This window comes from Panthera onca, chromosome X (assembly GCF_046562875.1).
Source record: "Panthera onca isolate mPanOnc1 chromosome X, mPanOnc1 haplotype 2, whole genome shotgun sequence".
Classification (NCBI taxonomy): Eukaryota; Metazoa; Chordata; class Mammalia; order Carnivora; family Felidae; genus Panthera; species Panthera onca.
The window spans coordinates 105930174-105953873 of record NC_138357.1 but is presented as its reverse complement, the minus strand read 5'-3'; positions in this window follow the sequence as shown (position 1 = coordinate 105953873).

The window sequence follows — 23700 nt, the reverse complement described above, 5'->3', positions numbered from 1 at the left end:
CTGTGAATTCCAGCCTTGTCTAAGTTCTTAATTTTTCTTTTTAAACTTTTAACACATCAGGGAACTATTATCTTGTGTCCTGGTGCTCTGCCCATCTCAAAGAACTACCAGAAAGTCCAGAGCTATTTCCTGGGGAAAAGTAAAACTCATGTTAACCAAGTGCAAGTATATTTCTAGTTAAAGAAATGATTGTTCTCAACACTGGAATATATATCCTAATTGACTTATGGAATTGACTTGGCAGGCTAAAAAGTTTGAAGTCAGAGTGACCGATATGGTTGTGTACTGAGAATAATGGTTCGGAAAGCAGGAGACCAGTCTTTGTTACGATAGTAACAGTTATGGGGGCCCTGATAAGTTGCTCAGCATCTCCTGGCCCAATTTCCTTGTTTATACATAGGGGAAATCATTCCTGCCCTGGATATCTCAGAGACCTTTTATATGGATCAAATTATCCAAATTCTATAAAGTATTTAAAAATAGTAAATAGAATAGAAAGAGAAAAGGGGCAATAACCAGGGGAAATTATTCGTGAATTATTCTAAGTATTTTAAAGGTTATAGTGCCTAATAATTGATAAATTTGAGATGTATCACTTATTTTTATTATTTTACCACTTCATGATTTTACCATTTATTATTTTATTATTTAAACCATCTTTTGAATTATGTAAGGAAAATAGGTAATTTTCTAAAAGAGAAACTGAAAAAGGGATCGCCCAAGTTCAAAACTTAATTCATAATATAGTCATCAACCTATCTTCTGTGTAAGGAAGATATCTCCCAACAATTTAAGGTGCCCAGAAAATGGAACTATCTGCTAAAGGAATAAGTTCCATTTATGTAAATATTATAAGAAGGATTATTCCTGCCAAATAGGGCCAAGTCTCAAAAAATGCTAAAGACTCCTAGAGCCTAGCGATTCTCCTACATAATGGGGTTTGGCCTTGATGTGCTGGCAAAAGCAAGATTTGAGCAAAATGTGGGAAACAGAGGAAGGAGAAGCTTGTACAAGTCTGGAAAAATTCTGGTTAGATGCACTAATGGCAGTCTTAAGGTTAACATAACACGTATACATACACACAAACATACAACACATGTTATGTCAGGGTAATCTCCTGTTTCACCCTATTTCAAACATCAAATTGTATACATTTCAATGTCAATATGTTTTTTTAAATAAAAAGTCACATTTAAATTCCCACATCTGTGCATAATCCAAACCATGAAACAGATCCGAGGTTAAGTATAAGATATTTACATTAATTGAAGAAGAAAAATTTTCAGCAATTATATTTCAGAGGAAAAGCAAATATTCCCTAGAGATATACGTTCTATTTAGTTTTAAATATCACTTTACAATTTACAAACTGTCACAAAAACATTGAATTTTTCACTGAGTTTCTAAGAAATATAGTAATATATTAATGATATTATAAAGATATTTGTAAGAAAGATACTAACAATATATTAAACAACTACTAACCCTCACAAGAACCCTATGAGGTAGGTACTATTCTTATCTCCATTTCAAAATAGGAGCTTGGGTTTTAGGGAGATTAAAGTATTTGCCCACAAGTCACAAAAGTGGAGAAGCCTGGATTTGAACTAATTCATTTAGAATCAGATCATTGCTGTATGCGATGGCTGTGTGGCAGGAACCATGGTAAGGAATTTGCTTACATGGTTCCATTTAATCCTCTATAACTCCATTAATTCAGTAGTATTATGATCCTCTTTACAGATAGGCAAACTGAGATTAGTGAGATCTAGAGTCTCCTAGTTAGGATATTGAAGATTTGGGATTCTCCCCAGGCAGTCTGACTCTAAAGCCAATGTGTTTAATTCCTGCACTCTACTGCTTTTGCAAAGTAAGAGAGGTACTTAAAATGACTTGTGCATAGAAATACTATAATCATCTTATCCTTTATCACAATGCAGGAGCATAAATCCTTCCAATTCTTCAAACTTGATTCTATTTTTCATTTGTATTGAGTTACTTTCTTAGGAATGTGGTACACGTTACGAATTTTAAAAATATCCATTCACTGGAGCCTCATGTTAGGTTATGTGGACCTAAGTTCCCTCAACGTGTGAGTGCAGTACCCTTTTAGATAGAGAACTCTGTGCTGTTAAATACAGCCACACAGTAAAAACCTCTCCTACTTAAAGGGGGGAAACCTCAAATAATTAGACAATGAAAAGACAAGTAGACTGCAAAAAAAAAATGCATTCTCACAATATTACTTATGCTCATTTCACTTTTTCAAAAACAGGAAGGGGCTACAATTTGGTAACATTTCCTGAAAATCCCAAACAATGGTTTATCTAGTACTTGCTTCTCCTAAAACGTCTATCACACAAAATCCCTTCTGTGGTATTCCTGCCAAAAATGCATAACCTGAAACTAAATCAGAAGGAACCATCAGACTAACTTAAATAGAAGGGCATTCTACAAAATAACTGCCCAGTAGTCTTCCAAAATATCACAATCATGAAAGGCAAAGAAATCTGAGGAAGTAAGTGTTCTAGATTAAAGAAGACTTAAGAGATATGACAACTTAATGTAACATGTGATTCTGGACTGGAACATGAACTAGGGTAATTTTTTTTTTCTAAAGAAGATTTTTGTGTCAATTGGCAAAAATTTGAATCAGATCTATGGGTTAGCTGATAGTATTACTTCAGAACAAATTTCTTGATTTAAATAATTGTGCTGTGGTGATTTAAGAGGTTGTCTTTAAGGAAATAGAGGTAAAGAAATGGTATTTTTATAAATCTCAAATATTTCAGAAAAAAATATATCCCAATCCACTGTTTTTACAAAACCAATTTTACATGCTTTTACCCTCTATTAAATTATACATGGATTCACTGGATGCCAAGAGCCAGTTTGTTCATTTTTGAAGGATTGGGCATGCATTAGCATTTTAGAAAACATGAATAAAATATTGGAAATGATGTTTCCTATATTCGCTTTAGGGAAAATCTGGTTTGGGATGATTATTACTCTATAAGCCATATGTGTGGTTTGAAACCCTCTTATACCTAGAAGTTGGCTTGGCTTCTGTAGGTCACATGAGAAAGGTAGGTCTGATGATAGTCAATCAACACAATATGCCTGTCAGTTCTCAACCTTGTCAGCTCTAACCCCCAGCATTACTGGTCACTTCTTAGCCAGTCCCGAGCATCTTGGAAGCCCAGGATGTAATGGACTCTGATCCCTTGGTGAGTTAGACTCTGTCACTATACTAATCTGCATGTGCTTTCTACCACATTGCAACTCTCAAGTTCTTGAAACTCTCTATGACCTCAAACTAACCCATGGCATACTGTTTCCAGGAATATATGGATCCTCAGATTAAAAGAGGCACATTCACACTCCCAACCCTCTATACTTCTACTTTTAAGATTGGAAAAATTAAAAATTTCCACTTTCATATTATTTTGATTTTTTTAATGCTAGATTAAGCCTTAAGCCCTGATGGTTTCTAAGGGATAGCTTTTTGGGAGAAATATAGCATAATTGATCAAATTAATTATCATCCAAGCAACATAAAAGGAGAATATTAAATAAGAAGCTTACCGGGGCGCCTGGGTGGCTCAGTCGGTTAAGCGTCTGTCTTCGGCTCAGGTCATGATCTCGCGGTCCGTGAGTTCAAGCCCCGCGTCGGGCTCTGTGCTGACAGCTCAGAGCCTGGAGCCTGTTTCAGATTCTGTGTCTCCCTCTCTCTCTGACCCTCCTCCGTTCATGCTCTGTCTCTCTCTGTCTCAAAAATAAATAAACGTTAAAAAAATTAAAAAAAATAAAATAAAATAAAATAAAATAAAATAAAATAAAATAAAATAAAATAAATAAGAAGCTTACATACTCTTATATATTATAAGAATAAGTTGATTTTTCCTGATTCACCCTTGGGGATGAAAATCTTTTCTTAAAATAATCCTCAGATTTGTTCACTATAAATTTGATACCCCATATAATGTGAGTATTGATGAAAGAGGATTTTAAATACTTCCATGATTTGTCACTGGGGGAAATACTCCATTTTACAATATGCTGTACAGTGCAAAGCCCTTAACTGCCCTTACTTTGAAAGCCAGAGATATGGTCATCTAAACTCCTCGTTGATAAGGACCATCAAAAGACCAATAACTAAAAGCAAACAATAAAAAGCTAAACACAGACACAGTCCATTGAAATGCCTCAAATACACAATAATTTATTATTTCAGTATAAAGCTTTACTGTTTGTAAAAGTTTTCACCAATGTTTTCTAAAACTCAGAAGTATCCCTTAACTCCATGACCATTCCAGCCTCAACATCAGGACATCTTTCTTTTTATTCTACCATAGTTTCTGAGCATTTTATATCCCTTATACTTTCACATCTAGTAAATTGTGCTATTTTGACCCCTCAACCTTTAATTCCTTCATCAAATACAACCTCCCCACTTCCTGGTTTCTGCCAAATTCTTATCTGCCTTTTAAGCTACAAGTACAATATCAACTTCTCACTCACAACCCTCTAAGTAAGTTAAAATTAAATGTTGTCTCATAAGCACCCCACAGCACTTTCACAAATACAGACTACGGAAGATCTCACATGGCTTTTAATAATATTAGGTTGATGTGGTAGTTATTTTTATATGTCAACTTGGCTGGACTATCGCATTCAGATATTTGATCGCACATAATTCTACATGTTTTTGTAAAGACACTTTTTTTATGGGAGGTTCAAATTTAAATCAACAGACTGTGAATAAAGACAACCATCCATAATGTGGGTGGGTCTCATCTAATCAGTTGGAGGACTTAACAGCACAAGACTGACCTCCCGCTAGGAGGGAATTCTGCCAGAAGCCTTCAGACTTGAACTGCTTTGCTTTTCCTCCCTTGTCACTCCATCTAGACAGAGATATGAATATAAATATATACACACATCTTACTGGTTCAGTTTCTTTGGAGAACCCAGACTAAACTAATATAGCAGGGGATACTGGCATACTTTATTTTGGTTCTCTGCATTTTTCTGCATCTTTAAATTTTTCCATAACTGCAATCCCACTGATATTTAGATATAAAAAAATTCAGAGGCCTTTGGTTAAATTGGATGCACATACTGTAAAATGCTATTATCTTAGTGTGTCTTTCATCATTTTTTCTTTACATTAGACTCTATTTTCAAGCATTCTGTAAAGAACTGTATTACTTACGTTAAACAAAAAGTTACATTCAGTGACAAAAGCATCAAAAATCCCTTTAAGTTAACTGGAGATTCCATTTATCTCTAGGGCTCCATGCACCCTGATTTGAAGACAAGTGAATAAATACTTGAGGTCAGCCATTTTGGAAAGTCAATAAGAAATGAGAAAAACTATGGTGAACTGGAGAATGTATACCGCATCAACAAACGGCAGTAGCTATAGGCCCAGTAGATTATAATTACAAGTTTTAAAACTATGTTAGCCTCTTATTTTGTTCAAAACATAACAATTTTAAAATGATGACAACTAACTAGAAAAATAATAATAATAACCACTTTGCTTTCCAAACAAAGAAACCACTGAGGACTCTGGTTTCTGGCCTCAGGCTGATTCTCTTTAAAAAATGATTCAACTTGTCAGAAATAGATTGATTTTAGTACACTCCACTGAGAATATCATCTTTCAGAATGGTATTGAATGCTTATACATGTTGACTATGATATGAATTTCAGAGGCAGAATTAAAGAACTCCACATATCTATTGATGAATGATAATTAACTGCACTTAAAGCAGAGTGGTTCTATGATAATCTCTCTCACTTCAGGCAATTCAAGGGATCTTCCAGCTAAAAATTACTCATTCACATAACTCTAGGCTATTTTAAAAATATATATGAACAATAAATTTAAGAAGTATCAAGGAGATCTCTTGCTGACATAGTTCATTTAGATCAGTAGTATTCTAAGGGGGCCTGTATCACTCACTCCAGGGGAACATCTTAGGTTATCAAAGTGACAGGGGTGGAAAGCTACCAGAATCAAGTACACAGAGGTCCAGAAATGCTCCAGATTATACCAAATGTAAAGAAATATCCTGCCCCTCTGTGACTTTCAAACATCCCCATGAATGTTCATGAACATGAAAAGCCTCTTTATCTGTGAGGACAGATAACCTCATCTCATTTTATAAACACAAAGCACTTTTGGAAAGTTTTAAAATAACCTGAATTTTTTGGAAATCCAACTTCTAGGTTTATTAAGGAAGGGTGTGCTTTGCTCTCCAGAATGTTACCAAGAATTTCTCAGTATTCCCAAAAATTATGCCAGTGAAGTCAATGCTGCTTATAGTATTTGAGTAGCCCACATTACACATCTATGTCTATCGGTATGAACAGCTGTCACAAGTCCATAGACTCTATGGAGATGACATACAAGCATGTGAATACTTCATCATGTCTTCTAGAATAGTCATACCTAAGAATTTACATAATAAAAATATCTTTCTTAAAAAATAAAGTGTTTGGTATTTAATGTCTCCTTTATATTACAGCACTTTTGAAAATTTATGTCAGTAGGTCCTATTACCTATTAATTTTATTTCAAGATATTAAATGAGGCATTAAAATATTAATATTAAAAGAGACTGTTAGGTCCAATTCAGTTGAAAAACACTAATTTAGAATATATCCTGATTGATGAGCCTAATCCATATTCATGTCCTCAAGGTGAGAAATACAGCGCAGTCATTCCACCTCTGAAATGAAATGTTTTCTTTTTGCCAAATTATGGACTTATCACAGAGTGGAGCATAATTTCATAAAACTTTGTGAAAGCTTTCTTGTTTAAAAATTCAACGACTTGATTTCCCACCTAATTTTTCATAATCATCGAGCAGGATTTAGTATACTTATTTTACCACTCTTCACTGTTATGGTTTGTGCTGTCTCAAAAAAGAAATAGTAAAACACATTTAGAGCACTCATGAAGCATTTTTAAAATTTTGTTTCTGTGCACTCCATTACTAAACAACCTGTTACTAATGACACTTCAAACACTATTACAGCCTGTTACCAAAATCGGATCCCTGTGAGCTACGGTGCCGTCCTCTACTTTTAGACTGTGTATAAGACACTTGGCATCCCAGGCTTAAATTGTTAAACTCTCCTCTCAGTGAGATCTAACTAATAATCCCATTCTAGGAGAAATAGAGAAGCCTTTTTATTAATGATTTAAGAAGGGGTAAATTCTCCTTTAAATTGACCTTCAGAACTTTTTGGAAGTTCTACCTGGAGGTGAGATGTAGCTATATGCTTATCAAAACCACTTAAAGTCAGTCATCATCTTAAATGAAGCATGCAGCTTCTGAAAGAAAACAAGAGGAGTGGTAAATATAGAAAGGGGCCACACACCTGGCCAGCCAGATGAGCTAAATTAATTCTGGATGAATCAACAGGTTGAGGTAGCTATAACACAATTTCATCTGCCAGAAATATCTTCCTACAATGTCATCTCAATCTACTTAAGCTATTCAAGTCTTCAGTAGACATTCTCCTCATTATGTTGTTATGCTCTTGAAAATCCAATTAGAATGCAGCATAATAAACAACCGACCAACAAGTAAATGAATGAAGACATTCTCCCTCCATCTTTTGCTTTCTCAGGGCTACCACCACTGCCCCAGTAATTTTAGACAAGACTATAGCTCTCATTTCTTTGTAATCATTTCACATAACATCTAGCTCATTCCTGTTTTCATTAGCTATTTAAATAAAAAAAAGTACCCTATCCCATTTTCCCCCTTTAAATGTATTCTCTGGCATCTCCAAATAAATCTCATTGTGCCACTTGTCTGACCCAGAAAGGCAAAACATCTTAATCTGACATTATTGAACAAGTTGGAATGGGGGAGTTAACATCCTGAAACAGCTTTAACTCATTATTTTCATAGTCTTACTGAAATGTAACTCATATACCATAATTCATTTAAAGTACACAATTCAATCCTAAAAGAGACCTCATACCCATAAACAGTCAATCCAAAACCTCCCTCCCCTACCCCAGCCCTAAGCAATATTAATTTTCTTCCTGTCTCCATTAATTTGCCTACTGTGGACATTTCATGTAAATAAGTCATACGATAAATGGTCTTTCGCAACTGAGTTCTTTTACCTAACATATTTTCAAGATTCCTCCAAGTGTTAACAGGTATTGGTACTTCGTTTTTACAGATAATCTACTATACGGTTATACCACACGTTATCCATTCATCAATTGATGGAAATTTTGGTTTCCACTTTTGGCTCATATAAATAATGGTTCTATAAACATTCACGTACAGGCTTGTGTGTGGACACGTTTTCATTTCTCTTCAGTATAGGCCTAGGGTATGTTGCTAAATCATATGGTAACTACATTTAACCATTTGAGAAACCACCAACAACTTTCCAAAGTATGTGCACCATTTACATTCCCACCAGCAATGTACAAAGATGCCAATTCCTATACATCCGTGCCAAATCTTGTTCCTCTCTTTTTCCTTATAGTGATCATAAAGGAGCTAAGCGGTTTTGATCTGCATTTCCCTAATGACTAAGGATGTTGAGCATCTTTTCATGTTCTCATTGGTTTGGGTACACCTTCTTTGGAGAATTATGTATTCAAGTTCTTTTCTCAATTTTAAATTGGGTTATTTGCCTTTCTAATCAAGTTGTGAGAGTTGTTTATATATTCCATATACTAGTCACTTATCAGCTATATGATTGACAAATATTTTCTCCCATTCCGTGAATATTTTTCTTACTTCTTTGGTGATGTCCTTTGAAGCAGAAAAGTTAATTTTGATATAGTGCAATTTATCTATAGTTTCTTTTGTCATTTGTGTTTTTGATATCATATCCATGAAATCATTATTTACCCCAAGTTCATGAAGATTTACTCTTATGTTTTCTTCTAAGGGTTTTATGGTTTTAGCTCTTACATTTAGGTCTACTATCTGTTTGGAGTTAATTTTTTTGTGGGATCTTTGTAAGATGCTGTTGAATTTGTTGTGAGTTAATTTATTATATGCTTTATTTTAAAAACGGTCATACCAGTGGGTAGAGAAAATGTAACAGCTAATGCAGCCTCCCTTAAAAATATGAATAAAAAGTGTACATAATTAAAAAGTGCTAATTATGGTGTGTCACCATTCAGTGTTTGCCTTAAGAACCCCAATCCGGGTTTTAATTTTCACTGTCACAGATATTTTTAAGGATGATAGTGGCCACTAAGTTCCATGTACTTTATATGGCACATTAAGAGGAATCCTTGGATGTCTACATGATACTGGGCAACTCATCCTTTGGACTTCAATTTCCTCATTCATGAAATGGTGACATAATAGGGCTCTTAAAGGAGTGTAACAGAAAATAATAAAAAGCATGTAAAGTGTTCAGAATTGTACTTGGTACATAATAAGCATATTAAATCTCTTTAACAATAGCGTTCTTGTTGTGTTATTAATATTATTATTACTATCTCATTTAACCCCCACAACAGACTCTCTTGCACCAGGTTGTGCCAGTTATGAAAACAAATACAGTAAAACCTTGGTTTGCAAGCATAATTTGTTCCAGAAACATGCTTGAAATACAAAGGACTTGCATATGAAAGCAAATTTCAAGAACCATTGGCTCAGTTGTGATCATGTGATGTTCAGTGTCACATACTACTCATATTGCATGACATTGCTCGTTTACCAAATCAAAATTTATTAGAAATATTTGCTCATCTTGCGGAACACTTACAGAACAAATTACTCACAATCCAAGGTATTAATTGTATTTCAAAACAGGTCACTGAAAACAAAGACCTAGATGCAGAAGTAATAGAGAGGGTGACAAAAGGGCAAGGTGAGGTAACCCAAAGAATAGTCAAATGCTGCCAGTTCTAAAGCTGGAGGAATAAAAAGGCTCAATTATTTTAGTTGATCTCAGAAGATACAATTACCAATAGAGCTTGGAAACTCGGAACAGGTGATGTCTGAGAGGCTATCCAAGCAAGGACAGGAAACATGGAGGAGGGGGTGACCCTAGAAAGGAGGGCCCCAGTGGAAATGGGACTAGAGAAAAGAAAATATTCTGGTGTAATGACTACTCACTCCTGTCCTCCAGTGTCCTGACAGTGGTATCCATTGGCTAAACCTAACCAGAAGGAAGCCCCCACCCCCCCACCTCCAAGAAATGTAGTATGCCTGGGAAAAGCAGTATGCAGTAAAGGGCTGAGAAGAGATCTGAGCGCAAACAAGCAGACATCCAGCACAGAGGCTAAGTATGTGTTAAGGATCTTGTCTCCTATGACTGCAGAGTAAGGATTCGGCCTGGGAATGCTCTTTTCACCGTAATATAAAAACCTCTCTAGAATGCTTAAGAAAAAAGCACTGGAGGATGGCTGGCATAATCCCAGGAACAGTAATTTGATAGTAATTAATTTAGTAATTTAGGTGGCAGTCTGCTTTCCCTTTAACAGAGACTCAGATTGTTTCACTAGTCCTAAAATCATACAAGTACATTGATTATTTCTATCACTGCTTGAAAGAGCCAACTATTATTCTAGCAGTGGAGAGACAGAGAGAGAGATACCTCGAGTTTAGTGAGTTGATTGTTTTACTCAGTTTGTGGTATACTGTCCCACACAAGGACCCAGTTTTGTGTCTTATTGGTTGAATAATTGAGTAATACTCCCTTTTCTCTACACCCTACTCACTTTTCTCCTCTTGCCTTCAGTCACCATTTAAATTGATTTTTTACATGTTTCTTGCAAAATGTACATTGCTTTATGTAAACACACTTTTTAGTGCATGTAAAGGTAGTAAGTTTTAGTTATCATTCTGCTTAATTTTTTTTAACGTTTATTTTTGAGACAGAGACAGAGCATGAACGGGGGAGGGTCAGAGAGAGGGAGACACAGAATCCGAAACAGGCTCCAGGCTCTGAGCTGTCAGCACAGAGCCCGACGCGGGGCTGGAACTCATGGGCTGTGAGATCATGACCTGAGCCGAAGTCGGCCGCTTAACCCACTGAGCCACCCAGGCACGCCATCATTCTGCTTAATTTTTATCACTAAACTCCATCCATGCTCTTAAGATCTATGTAAGTTGCTTCTTGTACATCTCATCTGTTGCTTCGAACCACTCATAACGTTTTCAGTTGTGTATCTGCAGTGCTTTACCTGAACACTCTCTCAGAGATACACACGCAGATTGCCTATGTTTCCCAGGCATACAATCGACACTTCAATAAACATCCCGCACATATACTCTCATGTGCCTTGATGAAAATTTCACTGCAGTATAAACAGTCACAAAATTGCTAAACCTTAGGTATATATGTACATACATATATTTATATACATGTATTTATACATATATGTATGCATATATAAATATGTATATGCATACACACACAAACACATATATATTTAATTTTACTAAGCAGTGCATAGTGCTTCCCTGAATGGCTGCACTGGGCTACAGCTTCAAAAGCAATGATGAGGATTTCTAGGTCCCCAAATCTCTGACTGCACTTGGCACAATCCAGCTTTCTAGTTATTGCCCGTCTAACAGCTGTAGAGTGATCCCGTTTTCTTTCCATTTGTATTTCTCTAACAATAATTTAGAGAATCTCACCACAAGCTTGTTATTTTCTTGGGTTGTCTCTTTAGTAAAGTGCTTGTAAAAATCTTTGATCCATTATTTTCTGGAGCTGGAGTTCTATCTTCCTGCATTATTTGCAGGAGATCATTTTATATAAGACATAAAACACGTTTTGATTTTAGACATTACAAATATATTTTTCCATTTTTTAACTTTGAATTAAATTCGTCTAACGTTCTTCACTGAAAAAGAACAGAAATCCTTAACTTTTATACAAACTCATTGAATTTTGCCTTGTGGTTGGTATTTTTGAAATTTTAAAAATGTTTGCTTATTTATTTTTGAAAGAAAAAGAGGACAAGCAGGGGAGGGGCAGAGACAGGGAGACACAGAATCTGAAGCAGGCTCCAGGCTCTGAGCTGTCAGCACAGAGCATGATGTGGGACTTGAGCTCACAAACTGTGAGATCAGAACCTGAGCTGAAGGCAGGTTCTCAGTCAGAACTGACTGAGCCACCCAGGCGCCCTGTAGTCTTGAAATTTTAAGGAGTCCTTACCTCTCGATCATACCCTGATGCCTTTTCTATTAACATTATTGTTGTACCATTCAAATTTTGGCCTGTACTCTAGTTAGAATACACCTCTCGCTGTGGTGGTAGATAATAATCCAGTTTTATTTACTCCATATAGGTATCTCTTTGGCCCACCAACATCTTTGAAACAATCTATTTTCCCCATCGATGTGTGTGACACATGTATGAAACTCCTATCCACGTCTGTTTCTGAACATACTTCGGTGTTCATTTGAATTTTTTCTTGCTTTGACAGCACACTCTATTTCTATGACTTTGTTTTTTTATCTTAATATCTGGCATGGTTAGTCCTCCATCTTTACTCTTATTTTTAAAGATTGGCCTAGTTATTCCTGAATTTTCACTTATCCATACACTTTTTTAAGGTAAAAAATGAGTCCAGCAAGTTCCTCAAATATTATACTATAATTTTGATGGGTATATTAAATTTTTGAATGAATTTGGGGAAAATGGGTATCTTTACAATATTTTTTCATCTCAATCAAGAGCATGGAATATTTTGTGTTCTGTTAGTTTTAAACTTCAGCTATAAAGAGCTATTTTTCTTAAACTAATCTCTATATTATTAATGACAATGTGTTCTGGGGCACCTGAGTGGCTCAGTCAGTTAAACATCCGACTTCGGCTCAGGTTATGATCTCGCAGTCTGTGAGTTCGAGCCCTGCATCGGGCTCTGTGCTGATAGCTCAGAGCCTGGAGCCTGTTTCGGATCCTGTGTCTCCCTCTCTGACCCTCCCCCATTCATGCTTTGTCTCTGTCTCAAAAATAAATAAATGTTTAAAAAAAATTAAAAAAAATGACAATGTATTCTTTTATTAAATATTCTAATTGGTTATTTCTGATCATTTTTATGGAATAATCTTATCAGCAACATAGCAGGTGAACATTTTAAAAATTCTTAATTCTGATAGTTTTTGTGGAGTCTTCCAATTTTTCTAGGTAAATCATTTATCTACAAAAAAAGTGTCTATTTTATTGTTCTGTATTCCAATCCTATTTCTGGTTTCCTTCTCTAATACTGGCTAGGTCTTCCTATCCTAGATTAAAATGCAGTAGTGATAATAAATATACTTGCTTTGTTCCAAATCATAAAAAGAACACATTTCCGTTACTACAGTAAGTGTAATATTTGCTGTAGGGTTAGAACACAAATTTACCAAGATAAGGAAGTTCCTTTATATTCTTGGCTTAATAGAATTTTCTATTTTAAATTGATGAAGAGCTGTATCAAATATTTATTCTATACTGGTTAAGATAATTGTATAAATCCTTCTTTAATCGACTTATGTGGAAAAAATATTGATACATTTTCTGAATTGGGGACATTTTTGCATTTCTTGGATAACCTTACTTGATGATGATGATAATGATTATTATGTATTTTAGATAGAGAGTGTGAGTAGAGGAGAAGGGCAGGTGGGGGGAAAGAATCTTAAGCAGGCTCCAGACACAGCATGGAACCCCACTTGGAGCTTGATCCCATAACCTTGGGATCATGACCTGAACCATAATCAAGAGTCAGATGCTCAACTGACTCTGGCACCCAGGTGTCCCATGTCGTATTATTTTAATAAGGTATTAGATTTAATATTTTATTTTGGATATTGGCATCTATTTAAGAGAAAGGGAAATTCTTCTATGTGATTTTGTAATCAACATTATATTATCTTCATAAAACAACATAGGCATAAATGCTCCTGTTTTTGTATTCTGGTCCACGAGAAAGGGAAAAAAATAAAAGATCCTTGACCATTTGGTAGGACTCACATGTAAAACCATCTAATCCTGGAGTGTTTTCAAAGAAGTGGGTTTATCAACTGCCCAAAGAATCAATTGCTTTGATTCTTATTTACCTAGTGAAGTTCTTTTTTGTTTCTCTTTGCACCAATTTAAACATTTTATATTTTCCTAGATGATATACTTCACATCTTCAACTGTATTTGCACATGCAGTTATGTTATTTTCTCAATTATTTGTTGCATACAAATTCTTTATCTCACTTTGCATTTTATTTACATCCTCTTTTTGTTTTGACTATGTTACCAATGGTCTATTTTATTAACCTTTGAAAAGTATAATGTCTGATTATGGTAATTTTCTGTATTAATGTTAGTCATTATTTGATTTCTACCCTTATATTTTCTTTTTTTATATATTGAAGTATAATTAATATGCAGTATATTATTTTATAATACAGTGATTCAACAATTCTATACATTGCTCAGTGCTGATCACATTGTTTACTCTTAATCTCCTTTATCTGTTTCACCCAGCAGTGTCTACAATAGCCAAGCTATGGAAGTAACCCATGATCTTTTCTCATTTTAAAAAATGTGCAAGTTTTCCGTGATTTTTTTTACATTAAGTATTTATTCTACTGATTCTGCCTTCGAATCAATGGCTTTAAAGGATTTACATTTATATTACATATTTTAGAACATATTTATTTATACTATTCCTTTTTTTTGTTTGACTTTGTCCTTTACTTTTACACTCTTTCCTTCATTTTTATATTGCTCTTTGTGTTTTCTGGGTTTGTTTCAAGTTTTTATTCAAATTCTAGTTACTTAACATGTAGTGTAACATTGGTTTCAGGAGTCAAATTTAGGGATTCATCACTAACATGTAACACCCAGTGCTCATCACAGGTGCCCTCTTTAATACCCATCACCCATTTAGCCCATCCCCTACCTACTTCCCCTCCAGCAACCCTCAGTTTTTTCTCTATAATCAATAATCTTTTATCATTTACCTCCCTTTTTTCTTCCTTTCCCTATGTTCATCTGTTCTGTTTGTTATATTCCATATATGAGTGAAATCAGATGGTATTTGTCTTTCTGTTGGGTAGATCAATATTTCTCTTCTTGGTTTAAAATTTAAATATGCTACTGTGAAGAGATATCTATACTCTCATTTTTATTGCAACAGTTTTCACAACAGCCAAGATATGCAAGCAATCTAAATGTCCCTTAATGGATAATAAAAATGGGATATCTATACACAATAGAGTATTATGCATCCGTAAGAAAGGAGGATATCCTGCCATTTGCAACAACACGGAAGGATCCTGAGTACATTATGCTGAGCGAGCTAAGTCAGAAAGAGAAAAGTACTGTAGGACATCACTTACATGTGGAATCTAAAAAAAAAAAAAAAAAGACGAACCCATAAAAAACAGAGCCAACTGGTAGTTGCCAGGGTTAACAGAGAATGGGAAATGGGGAGGGAAGACTGATTTGTTTAAGGGTACAAATTGGAAACAAGTGGTAAATAAACCACAGTAATCTAATGTACTGTGTGATAAATAAAGACGACAAACAATATTGCACTACAATTTTGTAATGTGATACATATGGCTACAAAGGTAATATTATGAATATAAATATATCAAGTAACATACTGTGCACCTGACATTCAAGGTTACAGATCAAATATATTAAAGAAATAAATAAAATTGAAGCATGCTGTTTTGCCCTTACATGTTTGCCCTTCGATTAAGATGCACGGCATATTTATTTAGCCCTACTGATATTTAAATTTTTAATGTTTATTTGGAGCACAAGCAGGGAGGGGCAGAGAGAGAGAGAGGGAGACAGGGAATGCAAAGCAGCCTCCAGGACTTTCTTTTAATTCTTCTAGAATTTTTCTTAGATACAACTCATTTTTACCAGATATTGATTTGCCCATGATTAACATACATTTTTTTCACTTTCTCCCAAATTTGTTTAATTATAAAAAAGCATTTGAAACCAGTTTTTGCATTTCACTCATAATTACCATGGCAATTTGGTCAAAATGTCCTAAAAAAGACTTGCCCTTGCAAGCAAAATATAGTACAGAAGACAAAATAAAAAATAAAATCCTTTTTTGTTTCCAGAATTTCTTACTGTACAAGGGAAGGATGTATCTTGATATACTAAAGGGTTAAACTCTCTCTGAAAAGTCAAAAATTTTAGGTCTCCCTTTTCAACAGATGAATTCAGCATCCTTTTGCAAAACTTAAAAAATTCCAAGAACCTTTTATTTTAGAATGACGTCAGAACTTTCATCAGAATACGAACTGAAAGTTTAACTTCAATTTGAAGATGTGGCAGAATTTGTTTTAATAGGAGTTTTAACTGAAGTAGGTAAATTGAAGTAGGCATCAACTAAGGGCTTATATGTTACCAATTCAGGATCCTGAAATAATCATATTGTTCAAGAAATAATCAACCTTTAAAATTCAGGAATGTGTACAGATACAGCAAAATCACAAGAAGTCCACGGATATAATTACACTTTTTAAAAAGAGTAATTTAGAATATATCTATTTTTTATCAGTGTCAGAGACATAGTTGAATAATAAAATATCTGAGGCAAAAGGGTGTAGATGAGAACTTTATTTTCTGATCAATTTTTCTGTGAACTTAAAATTTATTTAAAGAATAAAGGTTATTGACTTTTAAAAACTAAATTAATGACTGGCATCATCATGCCAAATATCTCCACTAAAACTGGACCTAAAAATATCCTTAAAATAATTGCATTATCCACTTTGCAAAGAAACACAATAGGACAAAGCCATTTAGTAACTCCTTCACTGATCTGTACACATTAGAGTACTCTTCCTTGGAAGAGGGATTACTAGTATAGACATGAATCTTCCTTTGTTCAGTATGCACAGATTAATGACTATATGCTCATTCATAAAATATTTCATAATAATAATTATGTGACATTACTCTGGGGTTTCAGAGCAAACTGTAATGGTCATAAAAGATACCTGGAATTAGTTAAAGTTGTAGGTAACAATCTACTGCAGAAGCATTCAGTACCACTAGGTATTTCAACATTTATCATTTCTTTTTTTTAATTTTTTTTAACGTTTATTTATTTTTGAGACAGAGACAGAGCGTGAACAGGGGAGGGGCAGAGAGAGAGGGAGACACAGAATCCGAAACAGGCTCCAGGCTCTGAGCTGTCAGCACAGAGCCCGACGCAGGGCTCAAACTCACAGACTGTGAGATCATGACCTGAGCCGAAGTCGGAAGCTTAACCGACCGAGCCACCCAGGCGCCCCTCAACATTTATCATTTCTTAAGTAAAACTCTGTTAAATTACTTCCACAGATTAAAGTTCTCTTAGTATGCAGCAGCTTTAAATAACCTCAACAGAATAACCAAAATCTAATACTGTTAACCCAGGCCCCACCAAATTTAAGGACATATGATTATTCTGTCAGTAACCTCTTGGACTCAATGCTCATTATGCTGTACATATTCAATAGTTTAAAAAGGGCTTATTTTCCAGCTTCAGGAAAAAGAAGTAATGGATTTAAATTCCATATCCACCATCTGGGCTCTAGGTTTTCCTCCTTCACACGGGAGGTTGTTGGTGTCTGGGGGGCTACTGCCTGTTTGAATCCCAGCCATAGTGTTTACCCAACAAAAGTTCCTGAACACTCTTGAGCTGTGATTTCCTTTTCTATTAATAGTAGCTGACACTACAGTTATACAATGTGCCAAGAATTCTTATGGATTTTGACCCTCATTCTTATGGAATTTGACCTTCATAATAAACCCATTCTTATATCCTATTTTTATTCCCATTTTTTTAATAGTGGATACCAAAGCACTGATAGTAAAGTTTCTTGCTCAAATCACACACTAGGTCAGTGACTGGCACTGATATTGAGGGAGTCTGATTTCAGAGTCAGAGTAAGCTTTCCTACAGGATTGCTGTGAAGATTAAGAGACATCAACTCTTTAAAGCATTTATATGAGTTATAGGTTTTCAGTCATCACTGGATAAATGTTAACTACTAATCAAGTATAATAATATGTGTTCAAGAGATGGGAGGGTTAGGCCTTAAGTTTAGACTTTTGATGTAAGAAAGTATATTTATTCATATAGGCATATAAATTTACATCTTTCATGTGTTTTTTATGATTTCATGAGAAAAATGAGTGGGGGAGGGGCAGGGAGAGAGAATCTCAAGCAGGCTCTGTGCTGTCAGCACAGAACCAGATGCCAGGCTTGAACCCCAAAATTGCTAGATCATGACCTGAGCCAAAACCAACAGTCGGACACTCAATAGATTGAGCCACCCAGGCACCCCTAAATTTTCATCTTTTTTTGCAAAGATATTAATTTCTTATAACTAAGAATTTAAATTATACAATGGTTTTGGTAACCATTTTATGACTTTTTTTTTTTTTTTAAGAGAGAGAGAAAGCACAAGCAGATGAAGGGCAGAAGGAAAGGGAAAGAGGATCTTAAGAAGGCTCCATGCCCAATCCAGATCCTGATGTGGGGCTCAGGCTCAGGACTGTGATATCATCATCTGAGCCAAAACCAAGAGTTGGACGCTGAATTGACTGAGCCATCCAGGTGCCCCACATTTTTTCATTTCTTTAAATTTGTAAGATACATTAAAAAATGAAGACCCAGACAATGAAATATGATTTGGCAATAGAAAGGAATAAAGTGCTGATCCATGCTACAAGGATGAACCTCACAAACATCATACTGAATGAAAGTAGCCAGACACAAAGACCACATATTGTATGATTCCATTTATATGAAATATCCATAAAAGGAAAATCTATGAATAGGAAGTAGATTAGCAACTGCCTGTGACTGGAGGTGGGAATGAGAGTGAATGGAAATGGGCATGAAGTTTCTTTTGTAAATGATGGAAATGTGGCACATTGTACTACAACCTAATTTTATTATGGTATTTAGTGTATGTTATGGTATGTATTTTTTATATTCCAATAAAGCTATTAAAGAATATGGAAGTAACCTAGGTCTCTCTTTTCCTCTGTGAGCACCCGTAATTAAATACTTGAATGCCCTTAAGCAATTCTCTTTTGTTTCCTCATTCTATCTAGGCTACTTCCTCATCTATCTTTTCTTGTTTCATTTTTAACAGTTTTACTGAGGTATAATACAAAAAACTGCATACTTAACACATACAATTTGATGAATTTGAACCTATGCATACACCTGTGAAACTATCACCAGAGTTAAGGTAATAAACATATCACCTCCAAAAGTTTTCTCCTGCCCTTTGTGTAGTGTATGCGGTAAGAAAACTTAAAAGCAGATCTAGCCTCTTTAATTTTTTAAGTGTACATTATGTTAACTATAGGCACTATATTGTACAGCAGACCTCTAGAACTTACTCTACTTGTATAACTGCAGTTTTAAAATCACTGAACAGCAACTCCCCATATAACCCTCCTCCTAGGCCCTTGTAACAAACATTCTATTCTCTGCTTCTTTAAATTTGACTTATTTAAGATAGTTCCTATAAGTAGAAGCTGTATGTGTCTTCCAGGTTTATTCATGGTATCATATATGGCAGAATTTCCCCTTTTTAAGACCAAATAATATTCCATTCTATGTGTATACCACATTTTCTTTATCCATTGATCTGTCAATTGACTTTACTTCCTCATCTAATAGTCCTATCCTTGATGACTGATACCATGCCTTTTTTAATCATTGTATTTCCACTGGGCACTTTGCAAATATCTGTTTAATAAATGAGCAAAGGGGGTTAGTTGTTTTTTTTTTTAATTTGAGACACACACACACACACACACACACACACACAATCTTAAGCAGGCTCCATGCTCAATGTGGAGCCCAACGTGGGGCTTGATCCCCCAACTCTGGGATCATGACCTGAGCTCCAATCAAGAGTTGGACGCTCAACTGATGGAGCCACCCAGGAGCCCCAAAGGGTTACTTTTCTTATGGTTCCATATACTTAATACTTTCAATAAGCCCTGAGCAATTTTTCTTCATTTTGCACATGGAAAAATAAAGGCTGGGGCAGGTGAACTAAACAGTATCAGATTATGTAATGTGTAAATATTTGCAGGCAGAATTTGTCCTAAGAATGATGATTGTGTCTAGAGTGTATCTGAACAAAAGCCTTAAGTGTATCTTTTTTCCAGCCCAGGATTGACACACTCTGCAGGAAACACACATATCCCTAATTTAGTCTAAACTTCTGAAGGCTGTTCAGTTTGACTTTAACCTTCCCTGAAATGCAGAAGCCACTTGTCTATTACAAGCAGTACTATTTCTTTAATTTCCTAAGTCTGACAGAGGCTTTATTAGTCTATGTCTGATCATGAGCCAAGGTCAGCATCCTTCAACATCCAAACTAAAGACAAAGTGACACAAGTTCTAAAAGAGACAAAAAGAGAATTATAAAGCATTCATGTCCTGAAAATGCTGATGCAGATTTCTTTAGTGCTTTTTTAAACAAATGTTAAAATGGTTTAGGAATTTTTAAGGAAATTAGCCCGAATTTTGGCAGCTTTGGTTAAGAGAGTAAACTTTTGTGGAAGGGTAAGAATAAATGTATAATGAAATATAGACATTTCAGCTCTAGGGTATGGATGGTGAGTATTTACATCCCTTGGAATAAAAAAAAAACCTTATCTCTGTAGATATATAAAATTGGACTTTTAAAAGAAGAAAAACTATATAGTTTGGATGTGAAAGAAAGTAAGGATTAATGTAACGATTTACAATCTACCCTTCTATTAGGGAAGTCTCTCAAAATGAGAATCACAATCTTTATTTAGAAATCTAGCACCATGTGGATTTTTCTGCCTTAATAAGCTCATCTCAACTATTTTTAAGTACATTTGAAAAGCTAATACCAAAACAAAGAGATAACTGAGATCAACAAAATAAAGTGGTATTTCCAGAATTCTAGATAATCGAGTAATCCAAACAAGGTGGTAAAGATAAGGTTAAGAAACAAAACTTCCTTGTATTTCACCTATGTCAGTAAGAGGGGTGACTCTACATGTTTAATGAAACCCAGTAATTTGACAAAACACAAAGATTAAGTCCTGTTAATTATTACATCAAATCAGCTATTTGTGTTTTTAATCAAATTCTTCTATGCCTACAAAAAAATAAACAAATGACATCTATTCTTTCAAGTAACTTTATATATGTTAGCCCAATGTTCCAGAATCGGCTGGCCTAAGATCATAATGCATAACCAGCCAAGAATGATATTTTCCTTCTTGGAGTTTCTAGAGTACATACCTCCTGTATCACTTATCATCTAGTCTTTGCAGACATTCTTTATATTCCTGTCTAGTTTTATTATTGGTTCTTGCACAGTGATTTCTCATCCACTGTCATGACTTAGGCCCAGTCTAGATTGACACTTCCTATTGAAAGGGACTGGGTATTATATTTCTGAGGGTCCTCTACTGCCTCAAAATCAGGTGCTACACACTTGGCAGGCCATCAATACTATTTGCTGAATGACTGCAGGGAAGTTTCTGGGCTGAGCATTCCTGTTCAATTGCCTGAGACAGGGTAAACTGATGCTGCAGCCCTTTTATACTAAGACGTATCTTCCATTCCTAGTTTCATGTTCAAGAGAAAAGTACATTCCTGTTTTTTGTTTTGCTTTACTCTGATGTTTTTCTTGTTTAAAATCAAAGAAATTTACTTTAGATATTTGCCGATTTGAAAAAAAATGTATTTCTCACACACTAATATGAGAAAAACTAAAAATTCTAATACATTTCAAGCCAAATTAGAGACGTGACTTCTCTGTTTTCTCGAGACCTACTTTCAGACTTTAATGCACATTAAAACTCGTTCATTTCTCTATCATGGAAATGATGGTATCAAATGTTTTACCCAGAAGGAAATGTCATTTGTAACCAATTAGGACCTTAATTTGTGAATTGTTTTGTTTTAGATTGTCTAATTTCCAAGTATTCATGAATGTGAGCTCTAGAAATTATGTTTTCAATAATTGCTTACTTCAAGTTTCTTGCTTTCTAGAGTTTGAAAGATGAGTAATCATTTTTGTTCATAAATACATATTTATGTAAGTACATTTAATAAGGACTTATAAATATTCTAGTAGAAATACTTATGTTTTTAAAAATATTTTTTAATGTTTATTTTTTGAGAAAGAGACAGAGTTCGAGTGGCAGAAGGGGCAGAGAGAGAGGGACACACAGAATCCGAAGCAGGCTCCAGGCTCTGAGCTGTCAGCACAGAGCCTGATGCGGGGCTCAAACTCACAAACCATGAGATCATGACCTGAGACGAAGTCAGACGCTTAATCGACTGAGCCACCCAGGTGCCCTGGAAATACTTATGTTTTAAAATTATTGGTATACATTAAGTATCTCCTATTTACACAAGCATGAAATTCAGTATATTATCACAAATTGAATATACCATCAATAAAAAAAAATCAATGATTTCTACCCCTTAGAAGTAGATGAACTTTTTATTAAATTTTAATTAAAAATTATGTTAATAAGCCGTTGTTTCAAATTCAATAGTCTGCCTTTTGAAACATTTAACATGTATTTATGAGAACATATGAAATACCTTTTCCCTTTAAAAAAATTTTTAAAAATATTTTTGAGGGAGGGGTAGAGGGGCAGAGAGAAGGAGACAGAGGATCTGAAGGGGCTTCAAACTGACAGCAGACAGCCTGATGCGGGGCTGAAACCCATGAATCTGGAGACCGTGATCTGAGCCAAAGTCGAACCCTTAAGCGACTGAGCCACCCAAGCACCCCTCTTTTCCCTTTTCTGAAATGAAAACAATCTTTAATCTTTGTCTAAGATTTGTATAAGTCAGAAAGGCCCTCAGAAGAGACAAAAATTATAAAATGGCAGTTTCTTTTTTTAATTTTTTTTTTAACGTTTATTTATTTTTGAGACAGAGAGAGACAGAGCATGAACGGGGGAGGGACAGAGAGAGAGGGAGACACAGAATCGGAAGCAGGCTCCAGTCTCCGAGCCATCAGCCCAGAGCCCGAGGCGGGGCTCGAACTCACGGACCGCGAGATCATGACCTGAGCCGAAGTCGGACGCTTAACCGAGTGAGCCACCCAGGCGCCCCTAAAATGGCAGTTTCTATATCTCAAAGTACTAATTAAGTAAGTATAATTTTAGTAACTGACAGTTCAATAGATGTACTAAGAAAACATGAAACTTGGCTTACTTCCTATTTATTTCTATCTGTATTTATTTATAATTTGGAGTGCATGAGCATTTTAATACAAATACTGAAATATAAGGCTTTCACAACTATGTTATGATAAACATGAATTATTAAATACTGTGTCATATTACATTACTTAATGTTTCTCCTTATCTAACCGAACTATAAATCTTTTAAAGGCAATGTATCTTGTACTTCTCCATTTCTCACAGTTTTTTGCATGAGCCAATGTTCAATATCTGTTGATTTGATTTTGATCACAAATCTCACAAGAAAAATTTTCTCTTATTTCATAATGAGGATGAATTAGTAGAGAATGTGTCATTAAATAATGAAAAAGGTTTTTGTCTTCCCTTTAATTTGCTAAGGTATTCCTCCGAACAGTGTGACAAACTATTGAACAATGTAATTATGAGATCTCCATTTAGAATGAGGTGAAATTCTAAACTGAATAAACATATTATTCTGAAAGCATTATGCTTAATTCTAGGT